The sequence below is a fragment of the Bos indicus genome, chromosome 19, assembly GCF_029378745.1.
Source record: "Bos indicus isolate NIAB-ARS_2022 breed Sahiwal x Tharparkar chromosome 19, NIAB-ARS_B.indTharparkar_mat_pri_1.0, whole genome shotgun sequence".
Lineage (NCBI taxonomy): Eukaryota > Metazoa > Chordata > Mammalia > Artiodactyla > Bovidae > Bos > Bos indicus.
The window spans coordinates 5380094-5405415 of record NC_091778.1 but is presented as its reverse complement, the minus strand read 5'-3'; the positions used below and the strand labels follow the sequence as shown (position 1 = coordinate 5405415).

The 25322-nt window shown below is 36.4% G+C and overlaps 1 pseudogene; it reads right to left on the bottom strand.

Annotated features, from left to right (window-relative positions):
• Nucleotides 1-3177: 3177 nt before the first annotated feature.
• Nucleotides 3178-4458, bottom strand: LOC109573148 (large ribosomal subunit protein uL3 pseudogene; annotated as a pseudogene).
• Nucleotides 4459-25322: the final 20864 nt, after the last annotated feature.

Below are 25322 nucleotides of genomic sequence, written 5' to 3'. Positions count from 1 at the left end.
TGCATACATGCTCATGAGTGAACATTTAGCAGTAGAATGATTGACTCTGATGGTAGATGTATGTATAATTTTTAAAGTGTCAAACTATTTTTCAAACTGATTGTACATCCCTGTGAGCTTTGTACAGAGTTTCAATTGTCTCACTTTTTTTTTTTTTTTTTTTGCCAACAGCTGATATATCCAATCTTTCAAGTTTTAGCTGGTTTAATAGGTATTCAGTAAGATCTCATTACAGTTTGAATTTGCATTTTCCTGGGTGATGATCAATATTGAATAACTCTCCATTTACTTGTGTGCCAGCTATATATCTTCCTTAGTGAAGTTTTGTGTTATGTCTTATGCCCATTTGCTGTTGAGTTGTGTATACTTATTATTAAGTTTTTGTATGTGTGTGTCTGTGTGTTTTAATTTAATTTTTATTTTTGTCTACATTGAATCTTTGGTGCAAGGGGGTTCTTTGTTGCTGTGCACAGACTTTCTCTAGTTGTGTTACTCTGTAGCTGTGGAACACAGTCTGTAGGGCGTGTGGACTTCAATAGTTGTGGCAAGGGGACTCAGTAGTTGTGGTACGTGTCTTAGTTTTCCCACAGCATGTGGAATCTTAATTCTCAGACCAGGAATCTAATCTGCATCCCATGCACTGGCAGATGGATTCTCAACCACAGATCCACCAGGGAAGCCCTTTATTATTGAGTATTGAGAGTCTTCCTTCCATTTAAAAATAGTCTGGATATAAATACCTGATCAAATATATAATTCTAAAATATTTCCTTCAAACTTGGGGCTTTTTTTTAATTCTTTGCCTTTTGAAGAGCAGATATTCTCAGCTTTGATGAAGTGTTATTTAACAATTTTAATTAGATCTTGCTTTTGGTGTCTTATATAGCATTGCCTGGGGCTTCCTTGGTGACTCAGTGGTGAAGAGTCTGCCCACAGTGCAGGTTGCACAGGACACATGTGTTCTATCCTTGGGTCAGGAGGATCCCCTGGAGGAGGGCGTGGCGACCCACTCCAGTATTCTTGCCTGAAGAATCCAATGGACAGAGGAGCCTGGAAGGCTATAGTCCACAGGGTTACAAAAAGTTGGACACAACTGAGGTGACTGAGCACACACACATACATATCATTGTCTAACTAAAGATTTTCTCCTATTTTCTTTTAGAAGTTTTATAGTTTTTATTCTTGAATTTAGGTTTACTCTATACCATAAAATAATTGTTGTAAATCATGCAGAGAATGGATTGAAATTCACTTTTTATTTTTAAGATGGACTCCCAAATAAGTACAGCAATATTTACAGAAAAGACTATTCTTTCTCTACAGAACAACCTTTGCAACTTTGTTGAACAACAACTGACCTCATTTGTATGGAAGTATTTCTGGACTCTCCATTCTGTTTCTGGATTCATTTGCTTCTCTTGATGCATTGTCTTATTCACTTAAACTTTATATAAGACTATATATATATTTATATATATATATAATACTGCACTGTCTTATTCACTTAAACTTTAAAATAACTCTTGAAATCAGATAATATCTGATAATATCTTCCAATGTTTTCCTTGTCAAATTTTTTTTGCCTATTGTAGATCCTTTGCATTTCTAAAGCATGTTGTGATTAAGTCTCCAACTTTTTACCAAACAAACAAACAAACAAACGTCTGCTAGAATTCTGACTGGAATGGCATTGGAGTTATAGATCCATTTGAGGAAAATGACAACTTAAAATCACTAAATTTCCCAAAAGATGAATGCATTGTCTCTCTTATCTCTCCATTTATTTGCATGTCCTTCAGTTTCTTTCTGTGATATTTTGTAGTTTTCAGTGTATAGGTCTTGCTTGTCTATTGTCAGGTTTATCACTAGGCATTGCATATTATTTTAATGTTTTATTTCTTGTAGTTATTAGTGAATGGGTTAGTCTGTATTATCTTGTTCTCTGTGACCAGTAGAAGTTCTATGGTCACTTATTTTTCCTCATCTTACTTAACCTCTTGGCAATATCTTACTTAGCTGATCACTTCTTAATTAAAAAAAATTATTTATTTGGCTTCACAGAAGTCTTAGTTGTGGCACACAGGATCTTTAGTTGCAACATGTGGGATGTAGTTCCCTGACCAGGGAATGAACCTGGTTTTCCTGCATTGGGAATGCAGAGTTTTAGCTCAAGGAAGTCCCAGTTCTTCATTGTTGAAATCATCTCTTGTCTCTATAGCACCATATTCTCCTGACTTTTCTTCTTATTCCTCCTTCTCAAACTCCCTTATCTCTTTATTTGACCTCAAAAATATTAAAATGTCTCAGGTTTAGCTCTATTTCTTCCATTTTTCTATTCTACAGTTTCTCATTTTGTAATCTTCATTAGCATTAAATCCCATCTATTTGCTGACATCATGATTTTTCCAGTATTCATGTATGGATGTGAGAGTTGGACCATAAAGAAGGCTGAGCACTGAAGGGTTGATACTTTCAAGCTGCAGTGTTGGAGAAAACTCTTGAGAGTCCCTTCAACAGCAAGGAGATAAAACCAGTCAATCCTGAAGGAAATCAACCCTGAATGTTCACTGGAAAGTATTTTTGTTGAAGCTCCAATATTTTGGTCACCTGTTGTGAGAGCCAACTCATTGGAAAAGACCTTGATGCTGGGAAAGATTAAGGAGGAGAAGGGGACGATAGAGGACGAGATGGCTGGATGGCATCATTGACTCAATGGAGATGAGTTTGAGCAAGCTTTGGGAGTTGGTGATGGACAGGGAATCTTGGTGTGCTGCAGTCCATCAGGTTACAAAGAATCAGACATGACTGAGCAACTGAACCGAATTATGAAACCAGAATTTTCATAGTGGACTGTGTATGACTTCTTAGATTATTTTTGTATATATTTGATCATTGCCTTGTTGATTTTGGTTCAAGGGGCTTTAGCTATTTTAGAATATCATTCTAACAAATCTTTGAAGCTTTAGATATATAACTGATATTAAAATTAATGTGTGACTTGAAGACCATTTTTCTCATCCAATCAGTGATTAAATAGTGCCAAACAGAGGCAGAAAACTGTAGTGCTATGGTAGAAGTTTTATTCAGGCTCATCAGTAGCCATTAATCAATACTTAAATAATCCTCTTAAGAGTACTACTGCTCAAAATAATATTTATTACTTTATTTTCAAGAGTTTTATATGATATTTTTCTTTGCTTGTGAAAGAGTATTCTTAAATTTTTTTCTGCACTGGAAAATAATTTTATTGAGATACTGCCAGTTGTACAATCTGTTCTGACATTGGGCCCCCTCTTCCTTTGTAATTCTGTCCTTCTTGAGTGATCCCATGAATGTTTTCTTGTCCTCCACAACCTGGAAGCTGTGAAGGCCAAATTTGGAAGTGGGATCAATAGACTTGAAGTCATCTTCTCTAGGGCCCACCATTTGGTCTGCATCAGCAAAGACTTGCAGGTGAGCACTTGCTTTTTGGTTCCTATCATGCAGCCTTTGAGCATAACAAAGTCATTGGTCACTTCACCACAGTGGACAAAGCCACCCAGGGGGTTCTTGTCAAACAGATCATAATCAGTAAAGGTTGTTCTTGATCAGTATGCCCTCCTTTATGAAGTATCCTTGTTTCATATTGTAGATCTTCTTGTTGATCGTGGTGTGGTGATGGTAGTGTTTCTGCCCAGCCAGGGCTATAGAGACAGTTACCCAGGCAAGATAATACAACTCAAAGAAGGTAACTTTGTGCAGTCTTTGGTGGGTCTTACAGGGTAGCTTATTGGTGTGCCAACAGCTGGTCACCTCTTGTAGCCTTTGCCTTTGGTCACCCCAATGACATCAATCATCTGATACTGACAAACATTTGATTCTCATTTGATTCTCATGGGCATAGCTCAGCTTTCGGCCATAGTGCCTCTGTTAACCTGGATGTCCCTGAGGTAGGCCTTCTGGGATGGAGGAAGCAGGCACATCTTGGTGTGGGCGATGATATGCATGACCTGGCAGTATTTCTTCATGTTGCTGAAGTCTTTGTCCAGCTGCTTCTTGCCATCTGCATCCTGCCTTTTCTTGTACTATTTGGTGAAGGCCTTCTTAGGTTTATGCCAGGTCCTACAGAAGGGCCCTTTGCACTCATTGCTAATGTGCTCAATAAAGACTTTCTCAAAGGTCCAGAGGCCTCTAGGTGTTTCCACTGTGCACAATGCCCACAGTCCCAATGGGCAGCATCTCCACTATGGGCCCAGCCTCCACAACTTCCTTCTTGTTCACCTTGGACTCTGGCATATCGATCTGCCTCACGATGTGGGTCCTGCCAGCCTTGTAGCTGAGGAGGGCTGTGAGGTTCACAAGCTTGGAAGAGTCATCCTTGGGGAAGCTCTTCACCTTCCTGTGGTGCCAGCTGCTGCACTTCCACAGCAGGTAGCCCAGGGACTCATGCCTGGGAGTGGAGAACTTCCTGTGAGGCATCCTGCCATCAGATGCTGCCAGTAGAGCAACTTTATGTTACTTTGGATTGGTTTCCTCCCAGGGAACTCATATTGATACTCAATAATCTTTACTTTTCATCCAATATGGTCATTGTCCATTACTTTAACAATCAGTTCTCAAACTTATTAAAAATATCACACAAGTTTCCAGAATCTACCATTTTGGAAATGGAACTGTGAATCTGTCTTTGGTCATGCCATCATTCACATTTCCTGTGTTGTTCCAAGAATAATGATAGTGGGCATGAAATAATGCCTTTAAATTCATTATTCTGAGAAGCAATTTGTCAAGAACAGAATGCATGGATTCATTCAAAGCAGATGGATAATTTCTTATGAGTTTTCAACTTACTTGAGCTAAAATCCCTTCTTTCTGATGTTTACTCTTTTCATTCCTGTTTAAAAAGAAAAAAAAAAAAAAAAAAGCCAGGCTGTAGCAGGTCATAAATCTTCAAAGTGAAAGTACTGGCATGGATGCTATACAGATCTTATTTTGAACTTTGCTTTAAATTAAATTTCAGGTTTCATTGAAGGCAGAGAATTTTAAGAAATCAGATACATTAAAGATAAGCATATTTCATATGTGAATTACCTGCAACTTTAAACATCACAGGACAGTTATGAAAGATATTGAGAGCATTGAAATAGGATAAGCTGTTTGTTTTGATTAGTTGGGAAATCAGAGAAGAGGCATTAAGAACATAGTTAAGGGATTAACATTGATTCATTGATCTGGGATACATTGACTAAATTGGCAAGAGTAATTAAAATGAATTATCTAAATACAATTTTTTTCAAATTAAAATTTTTCTTTGAACTTTAGAAAATATTCTCATAAACAAGGATTTATACAATTTATGAGAAATTTGTGTTGACAAAGAAATCAAATATATGTGAACAAATCAGTTAACAGTGAACATAACAAACAAAAGTCCACTGACTGTAGAACACACCAGATTTTCATTGACTAACACAAAAAGAGCAATTAAGAAAATGTTTTCTCTTAGGTAATTAATTTTATACTTTTTATCCTTTTGACTATCCATTTGCTAAAAATATCCAATATGCTGAAACATTTCCTTCAGTTATTTAGGCACTAACATTCATAATAATTACTTCTTTCTTCAGTTATGAGCGATATTCATTAATTAAGAATAGAATGTGCACTAAAATTGGACATGTATAAACATGAATTCTGCAAAAGTAGACTCAACCATGGTAATGCAAGCAAGATTTCCTAATAAAAAGTCCTAAAAAATATTTTTGTTTGTTAAAATTTACTATGGATTATATTTTGAGAAGTGTTTTTCCCCTACGTCTGCTTTTCCGTTCATACACAAGAAATTTATGCAAAGTCTAAGAATTATTACACCATTTATTTCTAAAACTTGTCATGCTTATCTCTAAGTGAATTTGGGAAGGCTCAAGATTTACATAAATAAAACTGATAAACAAATTATAGACTATAAAAATGTGGAGAGAGGGAGGCCAATATGCTAAAACCTGTAGCTTAAGATTCAAATAAGTTTCTTGTCTCCTAGAAGTCTTATGGAATGTCTGTCCAACTCAGAGTTAGTTCTCATACAATGAAAAAATATCAAACTTTTAAAATACTTGCATGTCTAGTGCAATACTATGCTTATGTCAACCAAATAAGGTAACTGTGTTAAGTATTTCCTGCTCAAATCCTTTTTGTAAAGATTCTGTTTAGGATAATTTACATTGATTGCATATACTAATTAAATTTATGAGATAATTGCTTAAAAAAAACTTTTGCCATGGTTGAAAGAGTCTTAATTTTCCTATCCTTATTATTAAGTTTTTCTGAGAATGCTTACTCTCTACCTTCTGATCCTTGCATTGCCACTTAACCAAAAGTTTGACAAAGCTAAATCTCTTAAACAGAAAGAGGATAAGAAAAATATAACTCCATGAATTCAATATTGAGAATTCAATTTGGAACTTGGGAGAATAATTTGAGGAGGTCCTTGGAAAGAAAACCTGTTAAAATTTGAAAAGAATAAAATAAATAAAAACAAACATGGTCCTGAATTTTAAAATTCTCTTTATAACAGAAATCCAGAGAATGACATACAAGCTAGACTAAAAGCTTCCCCTGTGACTGTCAGCATTTTCATGTCTTTGAGCTGCCATGTTGTGACAAATACTCATTATAGAATGAACAATAAATGCTATCAGTAGGGAAAGTTAAGAAAAATCAGAAAGCACAAGAAAGTTGCCTGGTTCTGCATGTAAATATTTTTTTTCTTATTTACAAATTGCTTCTATGTAAAAATTTTCAGTGTTGTTCATCTTGCAAGAAACCTCACAGAGCTTGTTCTGCATTTAAACTACAACTGTGACCAGCCTCTCTAAAGAGCCTCTGCTCTGAGCAATCACTAAAAAGTCACTTTCTTCTGGGAAGAAATGTTTTCACGTTCTGCTTTCCATTCTTTAATTTGAATTCGTTTGTTATAAACTAGACTACGTGTCAATAGGAAGACATTATGAGATTTTTAGGTGAGCAGGCATAGGATCTAGTTCAGAGTGCCTTTAAGATGCAGTGAAGTGAAAGTCACTTAGTCATGTCCAACTCTTTGCAACCTCATGGACTATACACTCCACGGAATTCTCCAGGCCAGAGTACTGGAGTCGGTAGCCTTTCCCTTCTCCAGAGGATCTTCCTAACCAAGGGATCAAACCCAGGTCTCTTGCACTGCAAGTGGACTGTTTACCAGCTGAGCCACAAGGCAAGCCCAAGAATACTGGAGTAGGTAACCTATCCCTTCTCCAGTGGATCTTCCTAACCCAGAAATCGAACCAGGGTCTTCTGCATTGCAGGCAGATTCTTTACCAGCTGAGCTATCACGGAAGATGCCTTCAAGATGCTGGGTATTATTAAGGTACTGAGGTGTGGTAGGCAGAATTCTAAAAATGATCTACAAGATTCCCTGAACAGTATCTGTCATATGGTAAATGGAATGAATGGATGGATAGAATTAACATTCTTGCTCTAATCTGGTGTTCTGATTTTCATTATTTGGCTTTCTATTATGATTATCTCTCTCTTCCAAGGCCATTAAGATGACCCTTTTGGATCAAGATACCACCTCAACTTCTGCCAAAATCATCTTTTCTCTGTTACTTTCTTCTTATTAGTATAAAATTCTCTGCAGCAAAACACAACTCAGCATTTCCTGTATCATCATCCCAAACAGATACAGACCACTGCTTCCTCTCTCAATTCAATCGGTCTAGTAAAGAAAAGAAAATATGGAGAATCAAGCTGGGAAAATAACAAGGGCAAAAGTCTACTGCCCCTAATGAAGCTCTGCAAGAAAGTACAGCTCAGGATGTGAGGACTGGAAGGTTAGACCATGAGAAATTGGCAATTTGTATAGATTTAAGGGATACAAGACCATAAACAGAAGAAAAAGGTTGTTAGCAAGAAGTGGATCATAAGTGGGAGAAAGTGCAGTTGACATTAAAATTAGTGGCAATGTGAGCATGTACAGAATCAGCAACGTAAGTAAGTAAAGTTCTATACAATGCACAAGGTCTGAAGAGTGTTCATCTCAGCACCCTCTGCCTGCAGATTTCTGTACCCTAGTTCCTAACTGAAATATCTATGTAGTGTGTGTGGGCATGCTCAGTCATATCCAACTCTTTGTGACTTTGTGGGCTGGTTCCCCACAGGGCTCCTCTGTCCATGGGATTCTCCAGGCATGAATACTGGAATGAGTTGCCATTTCCTCCTGCAGGGGATCTTTCCAGCTCAGGGACTGAACCAGCTTCTCCTGTGTCCCTTGCATTGGCAGGCGGATTCTTTTACCACTGAGCCACCTGGAAAGCCCATGTCTATGTAGAAGGCACTTTATAAAATGTAATGTTTCTATTTCCAGGTAAAACTTAAAGTCTTTATTGGAGTAAATTAACTTCAATTTAACTTTGTATGGATTTGATTTTTCTTAAAGACAATAAAAATAGCACAACCCATACCTCTTCTTAGAAGAATATATTGCTCATATGTACTAGAAGATCCTAAGGGTTTTGTCTTAAATAATTATTTTTTCACTTAGGGAAGTTTTAAGTAAGGTAAAACTCCATATGGGAGATTTATTAATACTGATAAAACAATAACTTCTTTAAGACAACTTTCAATTTCTTCAAGCTCCACTGAAGAGTCTGTGAAGAAATATTACTGTAATACCTGAAATAGCTCTCATCTCTCCATCTTAGGACAACTTTTCTAATGCTCTCAAATGTGGTATGGAAAAAATTACGTAGAATGCCCTTTTATTTTCACATCCTTCTTTCTTTTTGGATAAAAAATGAAATCTACTGATTTCATAAACTGTTCGTTCTATTAAATTTGAATTTTTATTTTGCCTTTATTTAGTTCTTATATCATTGCTTGGTACTATATTAATTAATATTTATTACAGAGTATGCCTTAAAAGTAAAGTATGTACTTGATAATGTAAGTGAAGTTATCATAGGCTTATTTTGTGCCATCTATAGAATTGCATGCTACAAGAAAATAGAGCTTTTGATTTCATATTTAAAGTTATCTAGATTTAGCTACCCTCTCTGAGCCCTTATATTCACATTTGCTTGAAGTTTAAGTAATACATGAGCTTTAAAAAGTCAAGATGTTAAGTTCCCAGCTTAATTATGTCACTTTGACCAATTAATTTAATCTTCAAGGAATTCAATTTTTCATCTGCAAATTGGGGATTATAATAATGCTATCTTTAGAGGAATTTTTGCGAGGTTTAATGAGCTATTGCATGCTGAAGGTGTGACACGTGTATAGCTTTTATTAAGGTTGATATAACTCCCCACTATAAAGTGGGGAATTCTAGTAACTGTCTTAAGTTGTTATGAGACAGTATGGTAGAATATCTAAACAAGTAATGGATAATATTAGCATTTGAATGCTTCTTTTTAAAATGATCCTTCTCTCCTAATCCCCAATGCATGCAAATACATACCTGTTTTTAAACAACACCACAAAGTGGATCCAGAAGTGCATTTTACCTCCTTAGTATAATTCTGCTATGGAATGGTAAGGAGTGATATAAGGCCTTTTAAAATGAACAACACAAAGAAACAGAGGGAAACAATAGAATGGGAATGACTGGAGATCTTTTCAAGAGAATTGGAGATACCAAGGGAACATTTCATGGAAGGATGGCCATGATAAAGGACAGAAATAGTAAGAACTTAACAGAAGCAGAAAAAATTAAGAAGAAGTGGCAAGAATACACAGAAGAACTATACACAAAAGGGCTAATGACTCACATAACCATGGAGGTATAGTCAGTCACCTAGAGCTGGACATCTTGGAGTGTGAAGTCAAGTGAGTTTTAGGAAGCATTATTATGTACAAAGCTATTGGAGGTGATTGCATTTCAGCTAAGCTATTTAAAATCCCGAAAGATGATGCTGTTAAAGTGCTACATACAATATGACAGCAAATTTGTAAAACTCAGCAGTGGTCATAGGACTGGGAAAGTTTGGTTTTTCATTCCAATTCCAAAGAAGGGCAATGCCAAAGAATGTTCAAACTACTGTACAATTGCACTCATTTCACATGCTAACAAGGTAATACTCAAATCCTCAAAGCTAGCCTTCAGCAGTACATTAACAGAGAACTTTCAGATGAACAAATTGGATTAAGAAAGGCAGAGGAACCAGAGATCAAGTGGCCAAAAATTGTTGGATCATGGAGAAAGCAAGAGAGTTCCAGAAAAACATCTTCTGTTTCATTGACTACACTAAAGCCTTAACAAACTGTGGAATGTTCTCAAAGACATGGGAATATCAGACCACCTTACCTGCTCCCCAAGAAACCTGTATGCAGATCAAGAAGCAATAATGAACAGTATGTTAAGACTGTATATTTTCACCCCATTTATTTAACTCATTTGCAGAGTGCATCAAGTGAAATGCTGGGCTAGATGAATCACAAGCTGGAATAAAGATAGCCAGGAGAAATATCAACAACCTCAGATATGCAGATGATACCACTCTAATGGCAGAAAGAGAAGAGGAACTTAAGAGCCTCTTGATGATGATAAAAGAGGAGAGTTTCAAGTTGGCTTGAAACTCAACATTCAAAAAACTAAGATTATGGTATCTGGTCCCATTATCTTATGGCAAATAGAAGGGGGAAAAGTGGAAGCAGTGCCAGATTTTATTTTCTTAGGCTCCAAATCACTCTGGATAGTAACTGCAGCCACAAAATTAAAAGATAGTTGTTCCTCGGAAGGAAAGCTATGACAAATCTAGAGAGTATATTAAAAAGCAGAGACAGTTCAGCTCAGTTGCTCAGTCATGTCTGACTCTTTGTGATCTCATAGACCATAGCACGCCAGGCTTCTCTATCCATCACCAAATCCCGTAGCTTGCTCAAACTCATGTCCATTGAGTCAGTGATGCCATCCAACCATCTCATCCTCTATTGCCTCTTTTCCTCCTGCCTTCAATCTTTCCCAATCAGGGTCTTTTCCAATGAGTAAGTTCTTCACATCAGGTAGCCATAATATTGGAGTTTCAGTTTCAGCATCAGTCCTTCCAATGAATATTCAGGACTGATTTCCTTTGGGATGGACTGGTTTGATCTCCTTTCAGTCCAAGGGACTCTCAAGAGTCTTCTCCAATACCACAGTTCAAAAACATCAATTCTTCAGTGCTCAGCTTATTTCTTCTTCAAAAGCATCAATTCTTCAGTGCTCAGCAAGAATCCCTTAGAAGAAATGAAGTAGCCCTCATAGTCAACAAGAGTCCAAAATGCAGTAGTTGGGTGCAATCTCAAAAATGACAGAATGATCTCTGTTCATTTCCAAGGCAAACCATTCAATATTACAGTAACCCAAGTCTATGCCCCAATCAGTAATGCTGAAGAAGCTGAAGTTGAACTGTTCTATGAAGACCTACAAGACCTTCTAGAACTAACACGCCTCCCCCCGGCCCCCCCCCCCCCCCCAAGATGTTCTTTTTATTATAGGGGACTGGAATAAAAAGTAGGAAGTCAAGGGATACCTGGAGTAACAGGCAAATTTGGCCTTGGAGTACAGAATGAAGCAGGGCAATTGCTTAACAGAGTTTTGCCAAGAGAATACACTGGTCATAGCAAACACCCTCTTCCAACAACACAGAAGATTCTACACATGGACATCACCAGATGGTCAATACTGAAATCAGATTGATTATATTCTTTGCAGCGAAAATGGAGAAGCTCTATATAGTCAGCAAAAACAAGAGTAGGAGCTGACTGTGGCTCAGACCATGAACTCCTTATTGCAAAAAGAGAGATGTCACTTTTCTGAGAAAGGTTCACACAGTCAAAGCTATGTTCTTCTTCTTGTTTTTTATCCAGTAGTCTTGCATGGATGTGAGAGTTAGACCATAAACAAGGCTGATGGCTGAAGAATTGATGTTTTCAAATTGTGGTGCTGGTGAAGACCCTTGAGAGTTGCTTGGACTACAAGGAGATCAAACCAGGGAATCAACCCCAAATATTCATTGGAAGGACTGATGCTGAAGCTGAAGCTCCAATACTTTGGCCATATGATGCAAAGAGCAGATTCATTTGAAAAGACTCTAATGCTGGAAATATTGAGGGCAAAAGGAGAAGAAGGTAGCAGAGAATGAGATGGTTAGGTATCATCACCAACTCAATGGGCATGAATTTGAGCAGACTCTGTGAGACAGTGAAGGACAGGGAAGACTGATGTGCTACAGTCCATGGAGTCTCAAAGAACTGGACATGACTTAGTGACTGAACAGTAACAACACAAGAATAAAATGGAATAGCACATGGACATAGCAGTAGCCTTCTTTGCTTTGTCCTCCACATAAAAACGTAAATCTGTTACTTTTAGTGCATTCTTGATGAAAACTATGGCAGGAAGTTCCACTTCTATAGTCATTTCCCATTATTTTGTTTTAACTCACACAAAATAGTATTACTTATGGCATAGGGTTGTGTCCGATAGTTGCATAGTTGCACTCACATCCAACTTTATGATTTCCACCCTAGATCTCCTAAAGTGGTGCCGGTAATTCATTCAGAAGGAAGGGGCTATAAGCAGTTCACCCCTGGGAACTTATTCCCCTGGTGGCAGAAAAGTCCTCATGTAGTTTCATCAATGGAGGCTTTCGGGAGACATATGATCAGGCTGCTTATTGCCCTAGGAGCTGAAAATTCACTTTTGGAGATGTGACCCCAACCACTACCTTCTGATTAGTTTAAAGGAATTGCATCATTTTTCCTGAAGCTAATGAAAGGGGAAGACACAGAACCTATATTTTGTGCACCCATCTTTATAGTGTGTGGCAAGGGAAACAAATAGCATATCTGTAGTTTAAATGCTTACTATTATGATTCAAGTACAGTACGCTATAAACATTTATCATTTAAAAATCAATTGAAAATGAATATTATCATGTCTCTCCTAAAACTTTAAAGCCAATTAAAATTGTTATGTTCAAACAATGCCTGGAAATACAAAATTCAACTATTCTTTTAACAAAAGATGTAAAAGTAGGGTTTATAAAACCTGCTAATTGGTCTTAAAACTGCTGCTTAGAAAAGCATTACAAATGTCCTCTTAGGAATATATCAGATCATCAGGAAGAGCCTACGGTCAAACAACTCCCACAATCTGAAATTTAATGACTTTACCAAGGTATGCCCTACTTGTTACACACACATGCATATATAATTAAGTAACATGTGTGAAATAATAGGCCATGAGATCGTAATCATTTATGTACCACTTACTTTCTCTAAATGTCAGCAGAGCTCTGGCTAATAGTCTTGGATCAACTGATAATTGTAACAGAAGGAGAATGTTGTTAATTAAATAGGCACCATGGCATAATCGTTAATAATTGGTTAACTTTGTGGGTTTTAAGTGTCAGACAAATCAGCAATTGGGATCCCCATTAACAATTGTGGCATCTTCTATAAATTACTATCTCTGAACTTTAAATTTCTTCACTTATAAACTGAGAATAATACCTCTGTGTGGTGTTATTATAAAGTTTAAATAATATTACACAGTAAAAACTTGATAGGTGTTCATTGTTATTTTTATTAATTATAATAGAATTTGCCACCATTCAAATTCTGTTCCACTAAAATTACATTAAGTAACTAAACCATTGTAAAAGGTTGTTTACAAAGGTAAAATAATTTGGACACCCTGATTTCAAGTAATATTGAAAATTTGAATTTATCAGTAGAAAAGGGAAATGTATATTAAATAAAAGAGATTAGAACCTGACTTACAAGTATCAGTATGGATATGTATTGGGAATACATTTTATTTTTATGAAGCAAAACATTTCTTAACTCTGTACACTGGAAAGGTTTAGAGTCAATTGTCAACTCAGTAGAAATGAGTAACCTAAGTAAACATTCTGTGCTCTCTAAATATTATTTCCCACTATAAAGGAAATAAGCCTCATTAGAAGCTTGGCACACAAAATGTACAAGAAATGCATGGATTAATTTGTAATGATCAGAATGCACACAGACTATCATAGACTTTATGATTGTATTAAAAAGATTCAAGAGAACAACAGAAGCTTCTATTAGCCAAGAATGGGACAAATTGAGCATTAGTAAGTATAGTAAACCTAAAGAATAAAAGATATCAAATTATATAAAACCCATGGGATCATGATAATATTAAAAAGAGAAGCGATACTGTTTAATAGTGATTTCACTTATTTTAAAATTGCCAAGTAAAGTATCAAGCACTTTCCTGACTTTTTATATATACTCTTCCATTGGAAATCAAATAGTAGATGATAATTTTCTCTTTATAGAAGTATTCTAGCTAATAAAGGAAAAAGAAAGGATGGTGCTAGAATATCACCATTTCTCAGCTCTAAAGGATGAATGGATTGAGACTTCTATTAGTAATGGCTGCCACTATCACAAAAAAGAGAAACAACTATATATATATATATATATATATATATATGTGTGTATATATATATATATACCTTCTGATAAGGGGACACAACATTGGCATGCAAATACCTTTGCAAAATAATTCCATGAAGAAATAAAACTTAATCAAATTCTCAATCCAATTTACAGAAAACAGAGACTTTTGTTGAACATCACCACAGCACCATAGGGAAGTATCAGAAAAGACACAGAATATGAGACACTTAAAATGAACAACCTGGTACCTTCAACAAATAAATGACAAAGTTCAAGAGATAAGGGTATAGAGAGAAAAGAGAGGAAGAGGGGGGCATCTGTAGACTAAAGAGACATAAGAGCTTTATCAACCAGTCAAAATGAACAGAACCTATTTGGATTCTGACTTTAAATAACAGACAGTGAAAAAGAAAGAATATCTTTTATGTGGTGATTAAAACAGTGAGTAGCCCTTGGGCAATATTAAGAGAGTGGTTAACCTTTTTACATGTGAAAATGTTATTATGGCTGTTTTATTAAAAATGGTAATTATATTTTGAAATTCCTGTGATATCTTTTCAGATAATGTGATTAAAAAAAACAATGTGTTCCTATAGAAAATTATTTGGCATGTATTTTTCAGATACTTTTTCACTTAAACTCATTTTCTTAAATAATAAAAATTTACTAAGCTTTTTAAATGTGGAGCTAGCCTTCAGATCATGTGGCTATAATTGGAGCAACAGGTTGACATGTCTGCTTTAAGCCTCTCCTCAACTCCCCGAGGACAAGGACTGTGGCTCATTTGCTCTCTATCCTGAGGGCCTAGAATAATGCTGTTATAGTTGGTGCTGAAGAAATAACTGTTTGAACTCATGTTGAACTCAGCTGTGTACTAATCATATTATCACAAATAATAAATATTCTTCCATATGAGTGAAATACACACTAAGCTTTTTAAATAGATAAATAAAACAAAATATTTTATAATAAATAATAATTACATATAAAATAAATAAAATATATTTAATTTATATTAAATATAATAAATAATATGTATATTTATAATAAATGAAATGAATAAATGTTTTACTTATTTTTATCAAATAAAGTAAAAAATAAATTAAATTAAAAAATAAAATAAAAATTTACTAAGCTTTTAAAAATGTGGAGCGAGCCTTCAGATCATGTGGCTATAATTGGAACAACAGGTTGACATGTCTGCTTTAAGCCTCTCCTCAGCTCCCCAAGGACAGGGAATATGGCTCATTAACTCTCTATCCTGAGTGCTGTTATAGTTGGCACTGAAGAAATATTTGTTTGAACTCATGTTGAACTCAACTGGGTACTAATCATATTATCACAAATAATAAATATTCTTCCATGTGAGTGAAACACACACTAAGCTTTCCCATTCATTTGGTCACAGGACAAGAGGCTTTACAAAAGCAAGCATATAAGTTTTCCTATGAGAAAATTTATTTCAATTGTTGGCTGAATTAGACTTAATTTCATGCTGTGTGTTTTTCAGGACAAGAAAAGAAAATGGAAAGACGATACACTTAATACTTTCTTTGTGTGTTACTACCATTTAATCCTCACAGGAGTGGTTGGTGACATTTCAAACATTTTACAGAGGAGGATGCATTGGACTGGGGAGGGGGTATCAGTGAGCTTAACAGACGTTTAAACTTACCTCAGGAGTATGAAGTAGATTCATACCAATTTGTCTGATTCCATACTTATATATGCTCCTTTCAATTAGAGTAAACCTCTTAGAATAGGAAAGTAGGTGACTATTCTCCTTATGGCAGTCAAAAGGACCCATTAACTGTTTTTCATGTTGTATTAGACATCTACACATGATACAGAGCCCAGGAAAACTTGGGTTGTATTTCAAAGGAAACCTTTCCAGAGAGAAGTTGGAGGTGATTCTATATTCAGGTAATTTACAATCATTGTGGACCAGAGTATTATCTTTTCTGATGTATTTTTAAAAATCACAAGTACAAACAAAATTAGGAAAATGTATATGAGGCCCTTTATAAATATAAGAAAGTGGTCATACAGATTCTTAAAGTCAACTGTGTCATAAATGAGTTGAAAATGTGATCTTACTGAGAAGCCTATATTTAAAAGCTATAGTTCTGATAAATAACTAACCTAATCATAACACAGCCAGCTTTATCATTTGGACACAGTTCTCTAACTAATCATTGCATCACTTATTGATTTAACTAACTTTTACTTTGCCTTGTTTGCAGAGAGTTTTGAATGCATTTATGAAATCCTGCAGTACTCACTCTATGGCAGATAAAACAGTTTGTGAAGTTACCTTCCTGAGGCAATGTTGATTGTATAAAGATGACTCTATATTAAATTATTTTTATATAAGATAGTCTATGGAATATCTAAGGGTTTTATCTACGTATATATTTGTTCTTTTTCCATTTCTCTATGGCCCCATTAAGAAATGCAATATGATTACAGTATGTTCCTCATTTTGGTGTCTTTACACAAAAAGATACCCTAGTTTCCTTTTAAAGCACTTAGCAGCAAAATTGTTATTTGCTGACTCTCTCAACTTGAGCCAAAAAATATAGTTCATAGTGCAATAAAAGCAATATTCTTAATTTAAATCTGAGGCCCTTGGGGTAGTGTGTTATTGTTATCATCTCTGGATACAACTTTAAAAGCTGTATATATTTTTTTCTCAACCATTATTCCTTGGGCATATATTAAAAGATCTGATTTTCATAAACAGAACAATTGTACATTATAGTTCAAATAAGATAACATGCTGTGAAGAGTTTCATAATGAATAATTTGTAATCTCAAGTGTCAATTACACCTTTAGAAAAGCTTCAATACCTCAATCTGTGGAGTGAGCGATGACTCAGGCAGAATTGTAGGAAATGCCATACCAAGTTGTCAAAGGAAACAAGGTCTAAAAACTGGAGAGAAACAAGCCCGTCCGAAAGGTGACTTACCTAGTGTTAAATTAATATTAAAAACTGTTAAATTAATGCTAAGGATTAATTAGAAAGATAAATTGCTTAGCAGGATGTTGCTGTTGTTGTTTGCTGTTTAGTCACTAAGTTGTGTCCCATTCTTTGTGACCCCATGGACTGAAGCACACCAGGCTTCCACGCCCTTCACTATCTTCCAGAGTTTGCTCAAACTCATGTACATTGAGTCAGTGATGCCATCCAACCATCTCATCTTTTGTTGACCCCTTCTACTCTTGCTTTCAATCTTTCCCAGCATCAGGGTCTCTTCCAATGACCCAGCTCTTCACATCAGGTTGCCAAAGTATTGGAGCTTCAGCATCAATACTTGCGATGAATATTCAGGACTGATTTCCTTTAGGATTGACTGGTTTCATCCCCTTGCAGTCCAAGGGACTCTCAAGAGTCTTCTACAACACCGCAGTTTGAAAACATCAACCTTTTGACACTCAGCCTTCTTTATGGTCCATCTCTCACATCCTTGCATGACTACCGGTAAAACCATAGCTTTGAGTATGAAAAGGCTTAATAGTTTGGACTTGTTTAAAGTCAATTAACAAATGTGAGTTTTCTATATACATTGGTATTTTCTTTTAAAACCAAACAACTTTCTTCACAAAGCTGATATAACCATGTATCACACCATGGGGGCTTCCCTTGTGGCTAAGATGGTAAAGAATCTACCTGCAATGTAGGAGACCTGGGTTTGATCCTTGGATAAGGAAGATCCCCTGGAGAAGGGAATGGCTATGCACTCCAGTATTCTCGCCTGAAGAATTCCATGGACAGAAGACCCTGGTGGGCTACAGTCCATGATGTTACAAAGAGTTAGGCACAACTGAAGGGACTAACACTTCACTTTCTTTTGTCACAAAATGATTGTTCTCAAGGTCAGAACCACAATGTTTACATTTGTGGGACACTAACATCTACAGAGATTTTTCTGTAGCAATTCTGACAACTTGACTCACTGGGGCGATTTGGCTGATATACCCATATCTATGTTTTGGTGCTCCAGAGAAATTTAGTATCAAAAACATCCTTGAATTCCTTGTGCTACTGCTTTTAATTTATGCAGCAAAGCAGATTTTGTATTTTAAACAGCTTGTGCCAAAATTCCTCCTGAGGAGAGGACTGTCTTTGGCTGTGAACACTTCTTGGCTAGGTTTTGAAATTGTGAACACAATATTAACAAAAAGATCTAAAGAAAGATAGCACTAAAAGAAGTAACTAAATACTCTGCATAAGAGGTTAAAACAAGTCTTGGGCTTGGAAGAACAACAAGAAAGCAAAGCAGAGAAGATGAAGGTGAGGCGGTGAAAGTGGGAGGGAGGAAATAAACTGCATGACAAAGGATTAGAGCTTGCAGGGAAACAGAGCTAAGGCAGAAACCCTTTTCAGGGTGTATGCAGGTATTTTTGAAGCAGGAATGTCTTCTTTTCTGGGAGACAACTTAATCTTTCTCTGCTGACCAAAATTTTTAGTGAAATTTGCTACACATACACATTTTTGATTCAGAGTTCTGTTAAGAGGATACTGTCAGAGCAATTGCCAGGATGATTCAGAGATGAGAGAAGTGATTCATATACAAAAAGAAATTCATTTATACCTGCAGAAAATATTTATTGAGTTATCTGTCAAGCACTTTTCTACATTTTGAAGACATAGTAGTGACTAAAATCAATGAAAGTCTCTGCCCTTAAAAGGAGCTTATGTTCTAGTGCAAAGACAGAAAATAAACACGTTGATCAAATTAGTAAGTTATCCGCTAAGGTTATGAATAGAAATAAAACTATGTATAATTGGAGATGGAAAAGAGGGGGATACATGTTTAAATTATGTGTGAGGAATCTCAGAGAAGGTGAAGTTTGAGCAAAGGTTTAAAGAGTATAAGAGTAAACCACACTAATTGTGAAGGAGTACCTTTCAGGCAAGGAGAACAATTGTGGTCTGTTGGGATGTGTTCCAGGGGCAGCAAAAAATCAGTGTGGTTGGAGTGGAGGGAGTGAGATGAAGTCAGAGCAATAATGAGGCCAGATAATGCAACAGCATTTCTCAGCTACTGTAAGAACTTGGGCTTTTACTCTGAGTGAAACAGGATGCTAGCAAAAGATTTTGAGTAGAAAACTACCCTTTTTAGTTGTCCCACGGTCTTTGGATATTCTGTTGTATAATTTTTTTTAGTCTTTGCTCTTTTCTTTTTGAGGATTGTATTGATACAGCCTCTAGCTCAGAGTTTCATCAACCATGTCCAGTTTACTAATGAACCCACTAAAAGTATCCTTCATTTCTGTTACAGTATATTTTTTATCTCTAACATTTCTTTTTGATTCTTAAGATTTCCATCTCTCTGCTTACATTGTTAATAAAAATCTGATCCTGCATGCTCTCTACTTCATCCATTAGAGCCCTTACCATATTAATCGTAACTGTTTTAAATTCCCAGTCTAATTCCATGTCTGGTTCTGATACTTGCTTTGTCTCTTCAAACTATTTTTTGCCTTTTCACATGCCTTGTAATTTTTTGTTGATAGTCAGACATGATGTACTGGCCCACTATAATTGATCTTCAGCAGTGTTGTGGAGAAAAATGGCACCCCACTCCAGTACTCTTGCCTGGAAAATCCCATGGATGGAGGAGCCTGGTGGGCTGCAGTCCATGGGGTCGCTAAGAGTCGGACACGACTGAGCGACTTCACTTTCACTTTTCACTTTCCTGCATTGGAGAAGGAAATGACAATCCACTCCAGTGTTCTTGCCTGGAGAATCCCAGGGACGGTGGAGCCTGTTGGGCTGCTGGTCTATGGGGTCGCACAGAGTCGGACTGAAGCGACTTAGCAGCGGTGTTGTGGTGAGGAGCAGGGGTAGAGGACCTATGATTAGGTCTCAGTCTTTTAGTAAGCTTGTGCCTTTGGGATGTGAACTTCACATGTTTCTCAGTTTGTTTGTTTGTTTTTCCTTCCCCTCTTAGGTGTAACAGAATGGTTAGAGTGGATTGGAGCTAGATATTTCCCTTTTCCCATATGAAAGACTCGAATCAGGTGCAGTTGAGTATTCCCCTTGCCCAGTGTCAGTCCAACAGACTAATATGGTTAAAATGATATTATAGTTAACTAGTTCCCCTGAGGTCAAACCTTGTTAAGAAGAGTGTTTTGACATGTTTTCAAATGGTTACTTTTCTTCTTTTCCTACTGGAAGCACAATGGAATTTTTCTATAATGTTTCTGTGACACCTGGTCAAACTCCTGCAGGCAAATCTCACAATATTGTGGGGTTCCCCTCAAGACTTGGTCCCTCTGGAGTTTCAACTCTCAGCTTTGCCTACACTGAGCCTCCAGCAAATCATCAATTGCAGTTCAGGCTTTTCTACTCAGGTACTAGCTTGCATTGTGGTTTCTACAGGCAAGCCTGTGTTCCTGTAAGTTAGGACTCTCTATATTTGCTCCCATATAAACTAGAGAATTTTTTTCTATTTCTGTGAAAAGTGTTATTGACATTTTGAAAGAAATTGCATTGCATCTGTAGATTGCTTTTGGTAGAGTGGACATTTTAACAATATTAATTTTTTCAATCCATAAACATGGAGCATCTTTTCATTTATTTGTGTCTTCTTCAATTTCTTTCATCAGTTTTATTGTTTTCATGTACAGATCTCCAAAATCATCCCCAAGAAAAAGAATTGCAAGAAGGCAAGATGTTTGTCTGAGGAGGCCTTATAAATTGCTGAGAAATTAAAATGAGCAAAAGCAAAAGAGAAAAGGAAACATATACCCAACTGAATGCAGAGTTCCAGAGAATAGCAAGGAGAGATAAGAAAACCTTCCTCAGTGAACAATGCAAAGAAATAGAGGGGAACAATAGAGTGGGAAAGACTAGAGATCTCTTTAAGAAAATTGGAATTACCGAGGGAACATTTTATACAAAGATAGGCTCAATAAAGGACAAAAAGAGCAAGGACCTAGCAGAAGCAGATGAAATTAAGAAAAGGTGGCAAAAATACACAGAAGAAATGTACAGAAAAGCTCTTAATGACTGAGTTAACCACAATGATGTGGTCACTCACCTAGAACCAGACATCTGGAGTGTGAAGTCAATGGGATTCAGGAAGCATTACTATGAACAAAGCTAGTGGAGGTGATGGGATTCCAGTGGAACTATTTCACAGCTTAAAAGATGATGCCATTAAAGTGCTGCTTTCATTGTGACAGCAAATTTGGAAAACTCAGCAGTGGCCACAGGACTGGAAAAGTCAGGTTTCATTCCAATCCCAAAGAAAAACAATGCCAAAGAATGTTCAAATTACTGTACAATTGCACTCGTTTCACATGCCAGCAAGATTATGCTCAAAGTCCTTCAAACAAGGTTTCAGTAGCACATGAACTGAGAACTTTCAGATGTGCAAGCTAGATTTAGAAAAGGTAGAGGAACCAGAGATCAAATTGTCAACATCTGTTGGATCATAGAAAAAGCAAGAGAATTTCAAAATATAAATCTACTTCTTCTTCACTGACTATTGTGTGCATCAAAACAAACTGTGGAATATTCTTAAAGGGATGGGGATACTAGACCACCTAACCTACTCCAGAGAAACTGTATGCAGGACAAGAAGCAACAGTTAGAACCGGACATGGAACAACGGACTGGCTCAAAATTGGGAAAGGAGTATGTCAAGGCTGCATATTGTCACCCTGCTTATTTAACTTATATAACTTTTACATAGAGTACATCATGAAAAATGCTGGACTAGAAAGCATTTCCAGGCTAGAAAATGCCTTGGAAGAATAGCTATGTCAAATCTAGACAACGTTTTAAAAAGCAGAGACATCACTTTGCCAAGAAATGTCCTTATACTCAAAGCTATGGTTTTTCCAGTAGTCATGTTTAGATGTGAAAGTTGGGCCATAAACAAGGCTGAGAGCTAGAGAACTGACACTTGAACTGTGGTGCTGGAGAAGACTCTTGAGAGTCCCTTGGACAGCAAGATCAAACCAGTCAATCCTAAAGGAAATGAACCCTGACTATTGGAGATGGTTGGATGGCATCACCAACTCAATGGACATGAATTTGTGCAAATTCCAGGAGTTGGTGAAGGACAAGGAAGCCTGGCATGCTTCAGTCCATGGGGTTTCAAAGAGTCAGACATGACTGTGCGACTGAATTAAACTGATTCCCTGAAAGACTAATGCTAAAACTGAATCTCTAATACTTCGGCAACCTGATGCAAGAGCTGACTCACTTGAAACCACCCTGATCTGGGAAAAATTGACAGCAAGAGGAGAAGTGGGCAACAGAGGATGAGATGCTTAGATGGCATCACTGACTCAATGGACATGAGTTTGAGCAAACTCAAATAGATAGTGAAGAACAGGGAAGACTGGTGTGCTGCGTTCCATGGGGTCTCAAAGAATTGGACTTAACTTAGTGACTGAACAACACCAGATCTCTCACCTTTTGGTTTATTCCTAAGTATTTTATTCTTTTGCTGCTATCATAATGGTATTATCCACAACAATTATGATGTTTGTCTTAGATATATTTTGAGGTGAGGTCTGTGTATATTCTGAATATATTGGATAAAGGTTTGAGAAAGAAAGGACTCAACGTAACAGAAAGTGGACAGCTTGAATTAGGTGAGATGTGGAAGAAAGAAGTAAAGTTGGAAGTTTGAGGGAAAAGTTTATGAATAGAGTCTAGGGCATGTTAACTTTAATATAACTATTTAGTATTCAAGTGGAGATGTCAAGTACACATTGGATAAATGAGTCTGGAGTTCAGGGAGAGGAACGAGAGAAAGATATAAAATTTGAGAACTTGGGTATGCATATGATATTTAAAGTTTTGAGAATATGTAAGATCCCAAGGGAGTGTAAATACAGGGAAAAAAATGCAGGGTAATTCAAGGTTAAGAGATCACAAATTTTGTAAAATCAAAAAGAATGAGAAATAGAGACAACAATTTATGAATCCGGGAAAGAAAAGCTTGACAAGAACATTGGAATTCAAGAAAAAGTAAATGCGAGTGTTGAGTCAAGTCTCATACACATGGTGACTTTATCTGATCCCTATGAGAATACTAAATTAATATATTGCTAGAGTTTCTTTGTACCTTAACCATTTGAATTCAACACCAGTGGGATAAATACAAGTTTGTTGTTTGTTTGTTTTTTGCATTAGTTCAGTTCAGTACAGTCACTCAGTCATGTCTGACTCGTTGCGACCCCATGAACCACAGCATGCCAGCCCTCCCTGTCCATCACCAACTGCCGGAGTCCACCCAAACCCATGTTCATCAAGTCGGTAATGCCATCCAACCATCTCTGTCTTCCCCTTCTCCTCCTGCCATCAATATTTCCCAGCATCATGGTCTTTTCAAATGAGTCAGTTCTTTGCATCAGGTGGCCAAAGTATTGGAGTCTCAGTTTCAGCATCAGTCCTTCCAATGAATATTCAGGACTGATTTCCTTTAGGATGGGCTGGTTGGATCTCCTTGCAGTCCAAAGGACTCTTAATAGTCTTCTCTAACACCATAGTTTAAAAGCATCAATTCTTCTGCGCTCAGCTTTCTTTATAGTCCAACTCTCACATCCATACATGACTACTGGAAAAACCATGGCTTTGACTAGATGGACCTTTGTTGGCAAAGTATTGTCTCTGCTTTTTAATATGCTGTCTAGGTTTGTCATAACTTTTATTCCAAGGAGCAAGCATCTTTTAATTTCATTAGTAATTTTATTACTAATTTGCATTAGTAGTCCTGCCTAAAATTCAGGGTCTTATGGATTTGTTGAAGGAAGCAGTGGTAGAATCCCCAAATACCAATTCCCTAGAATTTGTGAGCAAGTTTTTTGTCTCATCAGAATAGCCAAAGATGTAATTTACTCAGGAATCTAGAGAACATACCTTGTTCTTCATATGGGTTAGAGAGGGATAATTTCACTGATTTGTTGCTATATCAATTTCAGAGTCAAATGGCAAGGAATTAGGGATCCAGGGATGTTATTTCATACAATAAATGAGCTCTACTAGATCTACAGTTCCATAGAGTGCTAAGGTGCCTAAATTAAAGTTTATTGTCATTATTTTAGCATTTATTCAAAAGTTTACACTTTATGATTCTTAAGGGGAAAAGCAATAAATGTGCTTTATATAGATTGAGTGGATTTATCAGTAATATCACTATTATTCAACTCTGACAATTATAGAATTTTAAGCAAATTTTTGTTTTATTTATTTTAATTCACTTATAGGACTGTGTTACTCATTAGTGTGAAAAAGATGAAATAATATATTTTGGAATGAGACAAATCTCTGGACAAAATATACAACATGAAAAAAAAAAAAAAAACGGGCTTAGGGTTTAGGGATCAATATTTTTCTGTTAGGAAGAAGAATAAGTTAAAACTATCCTGGGGTAGTCATAACTTGATTGAATAAAATCAGTGCTTTTGTTCACCAGACATTCTCTACATCAAAGCACTCAAATATCCCTCAAATTGCCCAAAGGAAGCCTAGGAACATAACTAATATGCGTTTCCAATATTGTGAAATCAAAAATAAACATTTTCTGCTGTTTTATATTTCCTTCGTGTGTTACATCTATTTGACTTGTAAAAACACTATCGTGTAGATTTTAGCTTGAAACAGTTTTCTATTAGCATACCTTGGCATATTTTCAATATACATATTTTCTCTGATTGGTTAAATTTGTTCAAGAAACATGTCAAGAAGATTGGGAAGATGGAAATCTCATTGAAATGTTCATTGGACTTTATTTAATTCATTTTCCCTTTGCAGGTTACTGGAATGATTGCATAAGCTATGGATCAGAGGGATGAAGTTGGGCTCTGAGAATTAAAATGTCCTCATAAAGATACTCAAATTGTGACAAAT